The sequence below is a fragment of the Thamnophis sirtalis genome, unplaced genomic scaffold (assembly GCF_051295495.1).
Source record: "Thamnophis sirtalis isolate CommonGarterSnake01/CBP01778 unplaced genomic scaffold, rThaSir2_p1.2 scaffold_11, whole genome shotgun sequence".
Taxonomy (NCBI): Eukaryota; Metazoa; Chordata; class Lepidosauria; order Squamata; family Natricidae; genus Thamnophis; species Thamnophis sirtalis.
In genome coordinates, this window is record NW_028261391.1 from 1,329,286 (window position 1) to 1,347,379 (window position 18,094).

Here is an 18,094-nt window from a genome sequence, read left to right on the forward strand (position 1 = left end):
TCAATCAATATGCCGCCCCTCTTCTTATCAAGCCACTCCGGGGGGGGGGGAGAGGGGGCTGCTTACAACAATCCTGGAAACGGGATAAAGGGGTCAGTAAATTAGCACCTCGGCTCTGATGAGATTAACTCGATTAATTAATTAATGTGAGCGTTTGGACAGCGGGTGGGGGGGGGAAATCCCCTGCTGGCTAATTTATTTCGGGGTGGATTGATTTTTCTTCCTAGCCTAGTTTACAGCCTGGGGGATCTCCCCGTGGTCTCTCCTCCATCGACTCCTTTATCCCTGATTGACTGTAAGGATCAAATGCCAATCAATCAAGCAGCTAATCAATCAATCAATCAATCAATCACAATAACTTGCCTCCAGAAGTTGTGACTGCTCCAACACTGGAAGTTTTTAAGAAGATGTTTAGATAATCATTGGTCTGAAGTGGTGTAGGGTTTCCTGCCGAGGCAGGGGGTTGGACTAGAAGACCTCCAAGGTCCCTTCCAATGCTATTCTTATTCTTATTCTTATTCTTATTCTATTCCATTCTATTCCATTCCATTATATTATATTCTTCGTGGCTCTTCTCTGCAGTTTTTGCAGAGTATTCTGTTATTCTGTATTCTGTTAGTAGAGCTGGAAAGGACCTTGGAGGTCTTCTAGTCCAACCCTCTACTCAAGAAGAGACCCTATCCCGGAAATTCATTTTTGCCCCCCTACCAGGGCATGGTTTGGTGGGTATAGCAGGGGAAGGATACTGCAAAATCCCCATTCCCTCCCCACTCTGGGGCCATCCAGAGGTGGTATTTGCTACTCAAAATTTCCGCTACGGGTTCTCAGAACCTGTCAGAACCTGCTGGATTTCATCCCTGCCCTAACCCCTTTCAGATAAGAAGTGGCTGTCCAATCTCTTCTTAAAAACTTCTGGTGTTGGAGCATCCATCACTTCTTGTGGCAAGTCGTTCCACTGGCGAATTATCCTCCCTTTTGGGAAGTTTCTCCTTAATCCCAGGTTGCTTCCTGCCTTCTGGAGCTTTTGGGGCATAGCTTGACCCTCTGTCTATGTGGATCGAAAGTGCCAAAGGCGATCCAGCGGGCCGAGCGCGCTCCTTCCTTCCTTCCCCGTCGGGATCTGGAAGCGATTCCCCGGCCGGCCGCCGAGCGCTCTCCAGGGCGCGGGGTCCGGATCCCGGCAGAATCCCTGGGAATCTGCGCGATCCTTCCCGATCGGGGCGGCAGGCTGAAGGGGCGGGCCCGAAGGGAGGAGAGAAGCGACGCCGGGGATCGCCCGATCGCGGACCGGCAGAGCCGAGCCGGCGGAGGAGCGGAGCGGCGCGGCGATTCCTGCCCAGCGGGCCAAGCGGAGCCTCCGGGGAAGCGGCCGGGCACCTGCCCGGGATGGCGGCGGCGGGGCTGCGGCTGCTGCTGCTGGTGCTGCTGGCGGAGGCGCTGCTGGCGCTGCGGGCGAGCTCCGAGCCGCCCTTCGAGGCTCTGTACGCGGCGGGGCTGGAGGCGCACTCGCGGGCGGACTTCGCGGGCGCGGCGCGGGCGCTGGAGCGGGCGCTGAGCGCGGAGCGGCGGCTGCGGGAGAAGCGGGTGGGCTGCGGGCGGCGGTGCCGCGGGAAGAGCCGCTGGAGGCCGTGCAGTTCCCGCTGCCCTCGGCCGGCGCCCTCCTCCGCCGCGCCCGGTGCCTCCGCGCCTGCCTGGGCCCCGAGGCCGCCAACGCCCCCGCCGGCCAGGAGGTGCGCGCCGACTTCCAGCGCCGCCTGCCCTACAGCTACCTGCAGCGCGCCTACATCCAGGTGAGCCCGGAGCCTCCCTCCGTCCGGGGGTCTTGGCTTCCTCCACCGCCCGCTTCTTCCCTCGCGAAAGGTCGGTCTCCGGCAGCGCCCTGATTCGCTGGGGTTTTCTCTAGAGCCCTGCCTGAGCAGGGGGTTGGACTAGATGGCCTCTAAGGTTCCCCCCAATTCTGTTATTTTGTGGTTTTGGGCAGCGGTTGGACTAGATGACCTCCAAGGTTCCCCCCAATTCTGTGGTTTTGTGCAGGGGATTGGACTAGATGACCTCTAAGGTTCCCCCCCAATTCTGTGGTTTTGTGCAGGGGATTGGACTAGATGACCTCTAAGGTTCCCCCCCAATTCTGTTATTTTGTGATTCTGAGCAGAGGGTTGGACTAGATGACCTCCAAGTCTGTTATTTTGTAATTCTGAGCAGCGGGTTGGACTAGATGGCCTCCAAGGTTCCCCTCCAAGTCTGTTATTTTGTAATTCTGAGCAGGGGGTTGGACTAGATGACCTCCAAAGTTACCCCCCCCCAATTCTGTGATTTTGTGCAGGGGATTGGACTAGATAACCTCTAAGGTTCCCCCCCCCAATTCTGTTATTTTGTGATTCTGAGCAAGGGGTTGGACTAGATGACCTCCAAGGTTCCCCTCCAAGTCTGTTATTTTGTAATTCTGAGCAGGGGGTTGGACTAGATGACCTCCGAGGTTCCCCCCTCTGTTATTTTGTGATTCTGAGCAAGGGGTTGGACTACAAGACCTCTTCGGTCCCTTCCAATTCTGTTACTGTGTAATTTTGTGCAGGGGGTTGGACTAGATGACCTCAGGTTCCCCCCCAATTCTGTTATTTTGTGATTCTGAGCAAGGGGTTGGACTACAAGACCTCTTAGGTCCTTTCCTTTGAGTTTGTTATTCCTATTTATAGGTACTCCTCGACTTACAACAGTTCATTTAGTGACTGAAGTTACAATAGTACTAAAAAAGCGACTTATGACCATTTTGACACTTACGACCACTTCAGCATCCCCGTGGTCATTTGATCAAAATTCAGGTGCTTGGCAAGTGACTCGTATTTGTGACGGTCGCAGTGTCCCGGGGTCACATGATCCTCCTTGGCGACCTTCTGACAAGCAAAGTCCATGGGGAAGCCGGATTCACTTAACGGCCACGTTTCTAACTTAACAACCGCAGTGATTCACTTAACAACTGTGGCAAGAAAGGTCATAAAAATGGAGCAAAACACAGTTAAAACTGCCTCACTTAGCAACAGAAATGTTGGGGTCAGTTGTGGCCGTAAGTCGAGGGCTCCCTGTATTCATGACTTATTTAGGATTAGCAATTTCTTTATTTTGCACATTTATTTCTTTAGGAAATATCTTTATTTATTATTTAGGGTAGTTATTTATTTATTTATTTATTTAGTGGATTTATTTAGCAAATTTACTCATTTACTGATTTAGCATTTATTTATTCATTATTTAGCACGCTTATTCGTTTGTTTCGCGTCTTTTGTTCTGCAAATTTTATTCGTTTAGGAAATGTATTTTGTTTAGCACATTTATTTATTTACTTATGCATTTATTTATTTATGCATTGTTTATTTAATTATTTACTTATTTACTTATGCATTTATTTATTTATGCATTGTTTATTTAATTATTTACTTATTTATTTATGCATTTATTTAGCATGTTTATTTATTAAGATAATAAATTATAGGCCACCTTTCCTGCTTTCCCAGACGGACAGCAGAGGTGGGGAAGGGCCCGGAGGGTTTATGGTCTTAGGAATGCAGTGGGGGGGGAAGGGAACTCAGGTAAGGTAGCCCAGCCAGGTGGTGCAACTCCAGGGAGAAATCCCCCCCCACTCTCCCCCAGGGGCCGTCCAGCAGGAGGGAGGAGCCTGGAAGGGGGAGGTCTTATTCCACTTGTCCGCCCCCCTCCCCGGGGCTCCCCTTCAGTTGCAATGTGAGGGTCACCTGCCCCAGGTGTCTGCCTTCTCTTTCCTTCCAGGTGCCCCCAGCTTTTGCCCAGGTGCCCTCTGGTGCCAATTGGGGGCCTCTCCCACCCAGGGCTTCCAGATGCCTTTGGCAACATTTGGATGCTTATTTCTTTGGTTGGTTCTTAAATTGTTTTTATCCCACCTTTATTACTTTATAATTTAGACAGTAAACATAACTGCTCCTCCCCCTATTTCACCCACCACAACAATCCTGTGATGCGGGTTGGGCTAAGAGGGAGGGTCTGGCCCAATCACCAGTTAGCTCAATGCCTAAGGCGGGACTAGAACTCACTGTCTCCTGGTGATTGGCCCAAAGTCACCCAGCCAACTTTCATGCCTAAGGCAGGACTAGAACTCAGTACCTCCTGGTTTCAAGGCTGGCCCCTTAACCCCTATACCTAACTGTTGTGACTCAGCAGACGTCTTCTGTGAGTCTTTTCGGGATACAAGATTAACACTGCAGCTGGGGCTCGTTGGTGGCATGTTCTGGGGATAAAAGGCCGGATGGTGCCACACCCTGGTTGCAGGAGTCAACGTTCCTTCGTTCGTTCAACATTCATTGATCATCGGTCGTGGTTTATTTGAGAGCACTTGGAGAAGTGATTTGCTTTCTGTAACCCTGATTCAAGGAGGCACTTGGAGAAGTGTAAGAGCTTTGTAAGAGTTTTTGTTTTGTATTATGTTATCTGGTCAGAGACTTTATTTCTGTTTATTTTTGGGCTCGCAGCCAGTCTGAGCCGAGAACTGATAAAGAGAGTCCCTTTTAAGTTTGTTGGCCTGTCGTCTGTTAACGAGCGGAGAAGGGGGGACAGAACAGCTAACTGACTCTATTTTTATCTCTAGACAGGTAGGGGGTACGAGTGTAACCCCTATAGATACAGAGATCATGATGTATAGAATAACAGAGTTGGAAGGGACCTTGGAGGTCTTCTAATCCAACCCCCTACTTAGGCAGGAAACCCTACACCACTTCAGACAAATGGTTCTCCAATATCTTAAAAACACCCAGTATTGGGGCATCCACAACTTCTGGAGGCAAGTTGTTCCACTGGTTAATTGTTCTCACTGTCAGGAAGTTTCTCCTTAGTTCTAAGTTGCTTCTCTCCTTAATTAGTTTCCACCCATTGCTTCTTGTCCTGCCCTCAGGTGCCTTGGAGAATAGTCTGACTCCCTCTTCTTTGTGGCAGCCCCTGAGATATTGAAAGGCTGCTACCATGTCATCTCTAGTCCTTCTTTTCATTAAACTAGACATCCCCAGTTCCTGCAACCATTCCTCATATGTTTTAGCCTCCAGTCCCCTAATCCTCTTTGTTGCTCTTCTCTGCACTCTTTCTAGAGTCCCCACCTCTTTTCTACATCGTGGTGACCAAAACTGGATGCAAATATTCCAAGTGTGGCCCTCCCAAGGCCTTGTAAAGTGGTATCAACCCTTCAGGTGATCTTGATTCCATCCCTCTGTTGATTTAGCCTAGAACTGTGTTGGCTTTTTTGGCAGCTGCTGCCCACGGCTGGATCCTATTTAAATGGTTCTCCACTAGGACTCCAAGATCCCTCTCACGGTTACTCCTATTGAGCAAGGTTATCCAATCTGTTCTTGAAAACTTCCAGTGTTGGAGCATTCACAAGTTCTTGTGGCAAACAGTTCCACCGGTTAATTATCCTCACTGTCAGGAAATTTCTCCTTAGTTCTTCTTTCCTTGGTTAGTTTCCACCCATCGCTTCTTGTTCTGCCCTCAGGTGCCTTGGAGAATAGCTTGACTCCCTCTTCTTTGGGGCAGCCCCTGAGATATTGGAAGACTCCCATCATGTCTCCCCTGGTCCTTCTTTTATCAGCCATACCCAGTTCCTGCAACTGTTCTTCATGTTTTTTTATCTTTCTTGCTCTTCTCTGCAGTCTTTCCGGAGTCCTTTTTTACAACATCATAAATTACATTCGTAAATTGCATTTACCTTGTAAATCTTGCCTAGTTCGGAGCTGCAAGTGTGGGGCCCTTAACCGAATTCCTTCGGCCTCTGATGGTGGGCGGGGGGTGCGGGGGGTGTAAGGCACTGTATTATTCCCACCTTGCAAGGTTGTGTTGTAAGCGCTGTGGGGCTGGTGCAAGTTTCGCAAGATTGCCGGAGGTGCAGCAAACGTTGGGCCTGTGAATTGTGCAAGGAGTCTCTTCCATGATGTCATCCTGGGTGTTTGCCGTTTGGCCCCCAGAATAGAGTTTCTTTTGAATACCCTCCTCGCACAAGTCTGGTGAAAAGAGACTGTTTTTCATTTGGAGGTTGTTTTTTTCGAACGTAATGAGGTCTGGAAAAACCTTCCCCAACCAGCCAAATTCTGTGGGTTTTAAGGGGAAGACGACGGGTTCTTAATGCAGCCTTTTGTTTTTTCTAGCCATTGCGTGGGGTGGTGGTAAAATATGTCACATTGCATTTTTTTAATTTTTTTTAATTAATTTCATATATACATTCACAATTATATGATCTCATAACTGTTATTAATAATATGTATTTGTAACAATTTTTTCCCCTACAGTGGACAATATACTTGAAGATTGCTTTCTTAGCATCCCATAAACCCATCTTATCTTACAACAATCCTACTTCCTCTTCCTTCCTTCCCTCCTACCTTCCCTCCTTTCTTCTCTCCCTCCTTTCTTCTCTCCTTCTCTCCTTCCCTCCTTTCTTCCCTCCTCCTCTCCTTCCTTTCCCCCTTCCTTGATCTGGCCCTGGGTTTACGTTTTTCTTTTCTTTTTTCCTTTTTCTTTTTGTCTTCCTGTGTTCGGCCGTGTCTTTTTATTTACTTTATTACTTTATTTATTTATTGATTGATTGATTGATTGATTGATAAAATTTACATGCCGCCCAATCCCGAAGGACTCCGGGCGGCTTACAAAATAACTCTGTTTTTTTACAATAAGCTAGGGTTTAAAAAACAAAAAAAAAACCTAGCTTATTGTGGTGCTTATTAAATATACAATAGAGAGATACGGGATGTATAAACTTAGTAGGGATGCACCTGTGATTAAACGACATATTGTATGTGAAGATGGGTTTTCCCTCCCCCCCTTGTTTTCTCTCCATCCTCTCCCTTTCCCATTGTTGTCCATGTAACAAAAAATAAAAATAATTTATTAAAAAAAAAATAACTCTGTTATTCTGTCACTCCCTTCGAGACGCGTGGAGCTCAAAACCTCACTGAGATTCCCTCGGAGAATGTGGCACTGTGCGGCCGCAGCCAAAAACACCAATAAGATCCTTGGTGGAATAAACACAGAATCAAAATCACGTGAAGGATTAGGACCACTTTATAAAGCCTCAGTGAGGCCACACCTGGAGTACCGCATCCGGTTTTGGTCACCACATTAGAAAAAAAAAAAGTGTTGAGGCTTTGGAAAAAGGGCAGAGAAGAGCAACGGACATGAGCCCAGAGACTAAAACAGATGATAGATGGTTGCAGGATTGGGGCTTGGCTAATCTAAAGAAAAGAAGAATTGACATGATAGCAGTGCTCCAACATCTCAGGGGCCGCCCCCAAGAAGAGGGAGTCAAGCTGTCCTGCCATCTGAAGGCAGGGCAAGAAACAATGGATGGAAACTAACCAAGGAGAGAAGCAATTAGGAGAAGCTTCTTAATAGTGAGGACAATTAACCAGTGGAACAGAAGTTGCCACCAGAGGTTGTTGTGGGTGCTCCAACACTGGAGGCTTTTAAGAAGACACTGGACTGCCAGTTGTGTCAAGTTGTAAAGGGTCTCCTGCTTGAGCAGGGGGTTGGACTAGAAGACCTCCAAGGTCCCTTCCGGCTGTATTCCAATGGAGTCTCCTTCAGGAAGCATCTATTCCGGCAGGAAGTGATTTAAACCATGTGCCATATTAATGGCACAACCCTCTTGCAGTCTTTGCAAATTAAAGGACCCCTTTCCTTGCATTCTTCTGTCTCCCCAGGCCTATAATTTGCAAAGGCTCCCTGTTTTTGCTTCTTTCCTCTGACGCCCTCCCTGCAGCCCCTTTCGGATGCCTCTGGCCCAGGTTGCACCCAGGTGCCAGGATCTGCTCTCGGGCTCCTGATCTCCTGGAATGAAAGTGGGTGGATCCCCTGGGCATGTTCCAGAAGAGCAGGGAAGGCTTCCTCTGGCACGTCAGATTCCCCCACCCAGGAGTCCTCAGCGCTTCCTCCCAAGGGCTGCTTAGCCAGCTGGGACAAGGGACAGGGCCTTCCGGGAGTCAGCAGGCGCTGTGCCAAGGACAGATAGCAAGCCAGAATCCGTCATGGGAAAGTTGAAAGGTCTCTCCGCAGAGGAGCAGTTTTCGGCCTTTGTCCTAGTTGACTTTCCTTTACTCGGTCCTTCCCGGCGTGACCAGGATCTTCCTCTTGAGCCAACGGCTTTTCCCAACGCTTTTACAAAAAAAAAGAGGCTGGGACTTTGGAGAAAGTGCAGAGAAGAGCAACTAAGAGGATTGAAAGCCTGGAGACTTAAGATTTATGAACAACAGTTGCAGGAATGGAATCTGGCCACTTTAGAGGAAGAAGAACCAGCGGGGACGTGATTCTGGGAGTTGAAATCCAGACATCTTCAAGTTGCCAAGGTTGAGAAACACTGGTCTACGGTCTCCTGCTTGAGCAAGGGGCTGGACTAGAGGACCTTCAGGGTCCCTTCCAGCTGTACTCAAGTCATTGAGGGGGTCGACTTATCTTGCAAAGCACCAGAAGGCAGGATGGAACTAATCAAGGAGAGAAGCAACCTGAAACTAAGGAGAAATTTCTTAGTTGTTTGCCTGAAATGTTAAATGCTTTCCTGCCTGGGCAGAGGGTTGGACTAGAAGACCTCCAAGGTCCCTTCCAGCTCTTATTCTGATTGAAATGAAGTATATATCTTGCACATCCAACTACTGGATTGCAGCATTCCAGTAGTTGAAGCGCTGTCCAGTGGTGGGATTCAATTTTTTTTTTACTACTGGTTCTGTGGGCGTGGCTTAGTGGGCGTGGCTTAGTGGGCACGGCAGGGGAAGGATTCTGCAAAATCCCACTCCTGGGGAAGGATACTGTAAAAATCTCCCTTCTCACCCAACTAGGGCAACAGAAGAAGACCCAGCCGACCAGCTGGGACGTTGATCAGCTGGTGACTCGGAGGCAGCAAATAGATGGGGGCGGGGCCAGCCACAGGTGGGTATTTGCCGGTTCTCCGAACTATTCAAAATCTCTGCTACTGGTTCTCCAGAACTGGTCAGAACTGGCTGAATGCACTTCTAGGGCTGTCCCAAAGAAGAGGAGGTCAACGCATTCTCCAAAGAAGAGGCAGCGGATGGAAACGGATCAAGGAGAGGCTTGTAGGGGCTTCATCATTGGAGGCTTTCAGGAAGAGACTGGACAGCCCCCTATCTGAAGGTCTAGGGCAGTGTTTCTCAAGCTTGGCAACTTGAAGATGTCTGGATTTCAACTCCCAGAATTCCCCAGCCAGCGAATGCTGGCTGGGGAATTCTGGGAATTGAAGTCCAGACATCTTCAAGTTGCCAAGCTTGAGAAACACTGGTCTAGGGTCTCCTTCTTGAGCAAGGGGCTGGACTAGAGGACCTCCAGGGTCCCTTCCAGCTGTATTCAAGTCATTGAGGGGGTCGACTTATATTCCAAAGCACCAGAAGGCAGAAGAAGAGGCAACGGATGGAAACTAATCAAGGAGAGACGCAACCTGGAACTAAGGAGAAACTTCTTAGTTGTCCGTCTGTCTGAAATGTTAATGCTTTCCTGCCTGGGCAGAGGGTTGGACTAGAAGACCTCCAAGGTCCCTTCCAGCTCTTACTCTGATTGAAAATGAAGTATATATCTTGCACATCAGGAAAGTTTGACCTTTTCAAGAAACATCATCGTGTTCCACTGCGATTGTCCATATACGTGATCTATAGGCAAATTGTCCATAAGTCTCAACGTTTCAACCCTCGGGTAACCGGAATCCATAAAACCGTCTCTCCAATTAGCTTTTGGCAAGGGTGACAGGAAATCTATTCCAGCCGTCCAGCTGTCGGTTTCCCTACATGTCATTCAAAAGAATGCATTCATTGAAAAAGACCAAGTATTTATTTCCAAATCAAGTTAATACCCTTCGTGTTCAGCGTATTCTTCCCAGGAACTTAACTCTGAGAAATGGCAAAAACAGGGTTTTACTTTTTTTCCCCCTTGAAGTCGTCTTGTATCTCACAATTATTATTATTTTTTTTTATCCATTCATATATCCATTCACAATTATATGATCTCATAACTGTTATTAATAATATGTATTTATAACAATTTTTCCCTACTGTTGACAATATACTTGAAGATTGCTTTTTTATCATCCCATAGATCCATCTTATCTTACAACGGTCCTACTTCTTCTTCCCTCCCTCCCTCTTTCCTCCCTCCTTCTCTCCTTCCCTCCTTCCTTCCCTCCTTCCTTCCTTCCCTCCCTTTCTTTTCTCCTTCTCTCCTTCCTTTCGCCCTTCCTTTCCTCCTTCCTTCCCCCTTCCTTCTCTCCTACATTCTCTCCTTCCTTCCTCCTCTCCTTCCCTCCTTTCTCCTTCCTTCCCTCCTTCCTTCCCTCCTTTCTTCTCTTCTCTCCTTCCTTCCCTCCTTCCTTCCCTCCTTGCTTCCCTCCCTCCTTCCTACCCCCTTTCTTCTCTTTCTTCTCTCCTTCCTTCCTTCCTCCTCTCCTTTCATGAGCCAAGGTGGCGCAGTGGTTAAATGCAGCACTGCAGGCTACTGCTAGATCAGCAGTTCAGCGGTTCAAATCTCACCGGCTCAGGGTTGACTCAGCCTTCCATCCTTCCGAGGTGGGTAAAATGAGGACCCAGATTGTTGGGGGCAATATGCTGACTCTCTGTAAACCGCTTAGAGAGGCCTGAAAGGCCTATGAAGCGGTATATAAGTCTACTGCTATATTGCTATTTCCCTTCTCTCCTTCCCCTTCCTCCCCTTTACCCTTCCCCTCTTCTTCCCATTCCTCCCCTCTTTCCTACTCTTACATTCCCTCCCATTCTTCCTCTTTTCCCTTTCTCCTATTCCTCTCCTTTCTCCTCTCCTTCCTATTCTTTCCTTCTACTCCTCCCTCCATCCACTCTAACCGTTGTTGATCTCACAATTATTAAATGTAAGTTTTTCACTGGTTTGTGAGTCTGTTTTAAGGTATTAATGCTCTTATTCCTGTGCAGGTATTCCTCGACTTACGAACGACAATAATGATCGCAACATTTCTGTGGCTAAGTGAGACAGTTATAAGTGAGTTTTACCCCGTTTTCTGGCCTTTCTTGCCACGGTTGTTAAGTGAATCACTGCAGTTGTTAAGTTAGTCGTTCACTGAATCTGGCTTCCCCAGAAGGTCGCAAAAGGGGGATCACGTGATCCCGGGACATTGCGACCGTCATAAATATGAGTTTAGTTGCCAAGCTTCTGAATTTTGATCATGTGACCAGGGGGGTCGTAAGTGTGAAAAAATGGTCATAAATCTCATAAATCTTACACTATCTGTAAGTCCTTGACTTACAGCAATCATTGAGCCCAGCATTTTCTGTCGCTAAGTGAGACGATTATTCAGTGAGTTCTGCCCCTTTTTACGGCCTTTCTTTCCATGGTTGTTAAGCGAATCGCTGCAATTCTTATGTGAGCCATAGGGTTGTTAAGTGAATCCGGCTGCCGTTGTAACTTCGAACCGTCAGTCAAGGAGCTGCCTCCAGAAGTTGTGGGTTCTCCATCACTGGAGGCTTTCAAGGAGTGGCTGGAATGGTGTTAGGGCCTCCTGCTTGAGCCAGGGGGGATAGATTACAGATTAACAGAGTTGGAAGGGACCTTGGAGGTCATCTAGTCCAACCCCCCACCCAAGCAGGAGACCCTGCACCATTTATGACAGGCAGTCCAGTCTCTTCTTGAAAGCCTCCAGTGATGAAGCTCCCACAACTTCCGAAGGCAACTTCTGTTCCATGGGTTGATTGCTCATCACTAGAAGACCTCCAAAGTCGTTTCTAACTCCGTTGTTCTGGAATGTAAGTGTTGTTTATTTCTATGTGTCAGTCGATGGCTGACTTATCCGAGTGCCAGCCTTCCAGGAATCTCTTGGAGTCTATCCATGACAAGAAACAATGGATGGAAACTAACCAAAGAGAGAAGCAGCCTCAAACGTAGGAGAAACTTCCTGACGGTGAGAACAATTAATCAGTGGGACAGAAGTTGCCTCCAGAAATTCTGGATGCTTCGTCACTGGAGGTTTTGAAGAAAAGACTGGACAAGTCACTTATGTGAAATAGTATAGGTTCTCCTGATTGAGCAGGGGGGCTGGACTAGAAGACCTCCAAGGTCCCTTCCCTTCCCTTCTAATTTCAATTCTATTCTAATTTCAATTCTATTCTGCTCTTCTGTCTTCTCTTTTTCTCTTCCTTTTCTCTTCCTTTTCTCTTCTCTTCTACTCTATTCTACTCTACTCTACTCCAGTGTTTCTCAACCTTGGTGACTTTAAGTCCTGTGGACTTCAACTCCCAGAATCCCCCAGCCAGCATAGCTGGCTGGGGAATTCTGGGAGTTGAAATCCACAGGACTTAAAGTCACCAAGGTTGAGAAACACTGCTCTGCTCTGCTCTGCTCTGCTCTGCTCTGCTCTGCTCTACTCTACTCTACTCTACTCTACTCTACTCTACTCTACTCTACTCTACTCTACTCTACGTGTTCATAATTGCAAAGTCTCCTTATATTTCATGAAAATCCAACACTGGGCTTCCTCGAGGCTTTTAAAATCACAGACTGAGAGGATATTTTTTCCTTCGCCGTTTGACCTCCTGTTCCCCATTGTCGGCTGTGCTTCGACAGCTACGGAAAACAAGTAATTGTCTGTCTCTGGGAGAATTTATGTAATTTGCTGGCAATTGTTCTTCCGTAATTATACACAGGCCGTTGGTAGAAGAAGGGCAGGCAGAGAATGCCTGGCTCTTGCCCAGCTTAGGCCAACAATGACTCCAGTTCTCAGCCTGGGATCATAAATAGCCGCGTCTTCTGGGGGAGTTAAAAATTAAATATAGGACGGAAATAGAATGTCACACACCCTTGCTGGAGGAATCTGCTTGGCTGATATCTCGGAAATCCAGAGACCGAGTGTCCGTTCCTTCTTTCCAGCCCCCAATTGCTCCTAAGGTTCACAAAAGGGCTTTTTTGTGTGTGTGCAAATAACCACATGTCGCTCTTTGCTGTCCAAATGCCCAGACCTTGGAATTCCTAAAAGGAAGAGCCTCTCCAACTTCGGGTTGGAAAATTCCTGCTCCCGTCTCTGGCTCTTTCTCTTCCACTGGAAACCAGCTGGGAGCCACAGCAAATTAGCCATAATCACACACACACACACACAAACACACACACACCCCTCCCCAATTACGCTGCACGGGACGGCTGTCTGGAGTTAATGAAACCGTGGCCCCCCCACAGGGAGGGCGTCCCAGCCGCAGCAGCAGCCAAGGGAGCCTGGTGGAGTCTTTCATTTAAAGATTCAAGCATTCTTTCTTTTCTTTCCGCAGTCCTGCCTGGAGATGGGTGTGAGTGGACAGAGAAGGCTTTGGAGGGGCCTGGCTGATGGTCTCCCTCCTGTTTGGGACCTGGCTCGGGTTTTAATCTCCCTGGAAAATAATGGGAGAGGGGAGGGGGTATGTGGACAGGTAGGCAGAAAGGATGGATGCAAGGGAGAGAAGAGAGTGGATGGATGGATGGATGGATGGATGGATGGATGGATGGATGGATGGATGGATGGGATGTAAAGAGACAAACTGAGCAGATAGATGATAGATAGATAGATAGATAGATAGATAGATGAAAGAAAGATTAGAGAAAGAAGAAAAGAAAAAAGGAAAGAAAGAAAGGATGGATGAAGGAAGGAAAGAAAGAAAGAGAAAAAAGAAGGGAAGGAAGGAAGAAACAATGGATGGATATGATGAAGACAGAGAGGATGGGTGAATGGATAGAGATGGGCAGCATAGAAAGATGGATGAATGGATGAAGGAAGGAAGGAACAAAGAAAAGAAAGGAAGGAAGAATGGAGGAAGAAACAAACAAACAATGGATGGATATGATGAAGACAGAAAGGATGGGTGAATGGATAGATAGCTGGGCAGCATATAAATTAGAAAGATGGATGGATGAAAGAAGGAAGGAAAGAAAGAAAGAAGGAAGAAAAAATGAACAATGGATGGATATGATGAACACAGAGAGGATGGGTGGATGGATAGAGATGGGCAGCATATAAATTAGAAAGATGGATGGATGAAAGAAGGAAGGAAGGAAAGAAAGAAAGAAGGAAGGAAGGAAGGAACAATGGATGGATATGATGAAGACAGAGAAGATGGGTGGATGGATAGATAGCTGGGCAACATATAAATTAGACACACACACACACAAACACACACACACACGGATAGAGGGATGGAGAGATCATGGATTGGGGGGGGGAGAGCCGTGGCTCCCAGTTTAGCTTCCGAAATCCCCTCGCACACGGGATCTGTTTCTGGTCGGAGAGGACCGATGTAAACAGCTGGCTCCTCTCCCAGCTGTGGACGGCCCCTCCCGTGGTGGGCAAGGAGGATGATTGATAGTTGCCCTCCGACAAGGTCCCGTCTCCAATTCAAAACATCACCATAAAAAGCCCTTTTTCACTCTGCGTGATGCCCGGAGGGGGGGGGGGGGAATATACGCAAGTTTTCTCTTAACGGATGTGGGGGAAAATATTAATTGCAAATATTCAAAGCATCGAAAACCTCCCTGAAAGCAAAGCTCCAGTCTTGGCCAGAAGGGAAACAGGGCTGCATTTGCCAATACAAGCAGTCCTCAAATTACAACCGTTCATTTAGTGACCGTTCGAACTCACGACGACATTGGAGAAAAAGTGACTTTTTGTAGCCCTTTTTCCCCACTTGCAGCATCTCCTTGGTGACGCGATCAGAATTCAGACGCTTGGAAACTGGCATGTACTTATGACGGATTCAGTGTCCCAGGGTTACGTGATCCCCTTTTGCGACCTCCCGATAAGCAAACTCAACGGGAAATCTGGACTCACTTAACAACCGTGTTACTAACTGAACAACTACAGGGATTCACTTAACAACTATTTGCAAGAAAGGTCGTGAAATGGGCCAAAGCTCACTTAACGACGGTCTCGCTTAGCAACCCAAATTTGGGGGGGCTCAATTGTAACTTCCTCCATAGTAGTGTGCCGATCAATAATCCAGCGACTCTCGTTAAGCTTAATGCAGGTAGTCCTCGAGTTACGACGGTAAGGGAGGCTGCCCATAACCGTCGTAAATCACAATGGTCATAAAATGGGTCGGTCGTGCGACGGACCCAATTCTCACAGGATTGTTTTTTTGCACTGAGCACTGAGTTCAATGAAGAGATTGCAGAAGAAGCTGCTCTGATTGTGGCTGTCAAGTAAACGGATTTGTTTTGTGGCCGTCTGGTTTGCTTTATGACTGTGGCGGGAAATGTCGTGAAATCTGAAGTAAGCGCTGGGGCTTTAAAACAAGGTCACGTGACTCGAAACGGGACACGCAGGGGGGGGGAGCCAACCGTCATAACTCTGGATCCAGATCGTAAATCTCCTGTGGCAAGTTTGAAGGGTCATTAAGTGGGCGGTCATAAGTGGAGAACCTCCTGTACACAGGTCGTCTCCGACTTGTGACCACAGCTGAGCCCAACATGCTGAACGAGACGTTCATTAAGTGAGTCCTGTCCCATTTTACGACCTTTCTTGCCGCCGTTGTTAAGTGAGCTGCATGGTCGTCAAGTGAAGCTGGTTCCCCCATTGACTTTGCTCGTCAGAAGGTCGCAAAAGGGGATCAGGTGACCATGGAATGTGGCGACCGTCATAAATACCAGTCAGTTGCCTAGTGTCCCCCCAAAAAACTTTTTTTGAATATATTTTTATTATTTTTACATTTAAAACAATGGAGTAGCACAAAGTGAACATACATTCACATTATATACAGCAAGTCTCAACCATTAACTATTAACCTACTTAATGCATTGTCTATCCTTCTGTCCAATCACAATATATACAGTTTGTTCCAGTCTTGTCCCCTTCTCTTATACCAGTCATAAAATCTCTTCCAGACTTCAAAATATTCTGATTCCCACTTTATTTTTTTAAGTTCAAGGGTGATCCTATCTGCTTCCGCACAGGCCAACACTTTTCTGATTCTATCTAGCTCTGATGGCGTATTCTCTTTTTTCCAATATTGTGCATAAGTTATATGCGCCGCAGTTAGTACATAAATAATTAAATAAAGTGTATCTCTCTTAAACCCCTCTGGTATTATACCTAGGAGAAAAAAATTCTGGTTTAAACAAGATTTGGTCTCCCACCATTTGTTCCAACCATGATTGAGTCATTTTCCAATAATTTTTTGCTTCATTGCACGTCCACCACATATGATAAAAAGTGCCTGGTGTTTTTTTTACACTTCCAACAATTTGGGGCCAGATTTTTTAAACATTTTGGAGAGCCATGCTGGGGCAGAGATGCCCTCTGTAGAAGATCTTGTAAAGATTTTCTTTATACGCCGTAGCCATTGTTAGTTTCCGATTAAGTATTCAAAGGTTTTCCCCACTTAGCCAGTTCCACATTATAACCGAAATTTTTTCGCCCAGGCGACCATACTTTCTTTGACATGTTCCTCCTCTACCTTATGTTCCAACAAAAATCTACACAACACTTTGATCAGCCCGTTGTCTGTCTGTATCAAAGGTTTATCTAATATTGTGTAATCTTTGGCGATACCTTCCTTCTTCCTATCCTGTGCAAACCTTGACTGTGTCTGTAAATAAGACCACCATTCTACTTGTACCCCTTGTGATGCCAACTCTAATCTAGTTTTGATCTCCCCCTGTCTGTTCAAGAACTCTTTATATGTAATTATATATTTTCCTTATTAATTAAATTTGGGTGTCTGTATGCTTCCATCGTAGATAGCCAAATGGGTGTTTTGGTAGAGTGGTTGTGTTTAATTCTGTACCACAATAATTCCCAAACTTGGCAACTTTAAGACTTGTGGACTTCAATTCCCAGAATTCTCCAGCCAGCTCTGCTGGCTGGAGAATTCTGGGAGTTGAAGTCCACAAGTCTTAAAGTTGCCAAGTTTGGGAACCACTGCTGTACCATATTAATAACACACGCTGCCAAGTGTCCAAATTTTGATCACGTGACCCTGGGGAAAGCCACAACGGTCGTAAGTGTGAATAAACAGTCATGTCACTTGCAACTTTGAAGTGAGCGGTTACAAGTCGATGACAGCCTGTGTATTTTCTTTTTTTTAAATATATTTTTATTTTACGCACATAAGCACATCAACAGAAACAAACACATAACTTAAAAACAACATGGGAACAAGAAGTTCCATCGTATATCATACCGCAGTTCCGAATCGGTTTCTTTGCATTTAGTGTTTTCCCTCCTATACATTTCTATCTTTTCATTCATCATCTCCTTGTTCGTTATCCATTTGTATGTACATTTCTTTATTTGTGTTTTTTTATTTGTGCTGATAAATAAATAAAGGGAGACTAGTATAGATCTATTTCAAGCTATTTAGCTCTCATCAGCTAGCCATACCAGGTTCAAATCCCAGTAAGGGTATGGCTAGCTGATGAGAGCTAAATAGCTTGAAATAGATCTATACTAGTCTCCCTTTATTTATTTATCAGCACAAATAAAAAAACACAAATATAACAAAGGCAGCAGTAAAAATATTGGGTTTCTGTTGTGATGGACTCTTGTGACGAGCCGAAGGACAGATGATGGAAGCAGTTAGCTTCCTCCCATAATTGGGGCTTACCAGGGGTTGTAAAAAAATCTAATAGATTTCTTTATTTATTTCTACTTAGCTACTTATGACCAAATATTTGTATTTGTATATGTATTTTCTTACGGGGTTTTTTCCCCCCTGTCTCCATTTGGAGTCGTTTCTGTTTTTTTTTGTTCTTGTTTTGGTTGAGTTACAAAAATAAGGAAGGCATTTTTTTGCCTCGTCCCTTTTGCACAGTTGGAAAAAAAGATGCAAGAAATCGGATAATTATACATCCCACTTAATACTCGGCTCTTGTTGACATTCTTTCCTTGGGACTTTGGGGGGGGTTTGCTCTAAATTTTCTTTCGATGAGGCCTCGTTTATCAGATGTTGCATTTTCAACATCGTTCCGTCTCCGGCGGAGGAGACATTTGATGATAAGATTTATATGTTTTCCTTTTTGGAGAGGATGTGCGGAATGCCAAGGAAAGTTTTTCCGCCTCCTTCGGTGGTTCTGTTTTGTGTCAACAAAAGGGCAAAACTCCTGTTTTCCGTGG

The 18,094-nt window shown here is 46.3% G+C and overlaps 1 protein-coding gene across 1 annotated transcript in view; it reads left to right on the top strand.

Annotated features, from left to right (window-relative positions):
• Positions 1-1,639: 1,639 nt before the first annotated feature.
• Positions 1,640-18,094, top strand: part of P3H2 (prolyl 3-hydroxylase 2) — a 71,016-nt gene continuing 54,561 nt past the window's right edge. The window contains exon 1 of the mRNA XM_087725008.1: positions 1,640-1,790. The gene's annotated coding sequence lies outside the window, so the exon portion shown is untranslated. The remainder of the gene's footprint in view (positions 1,791-18,094) is intronic.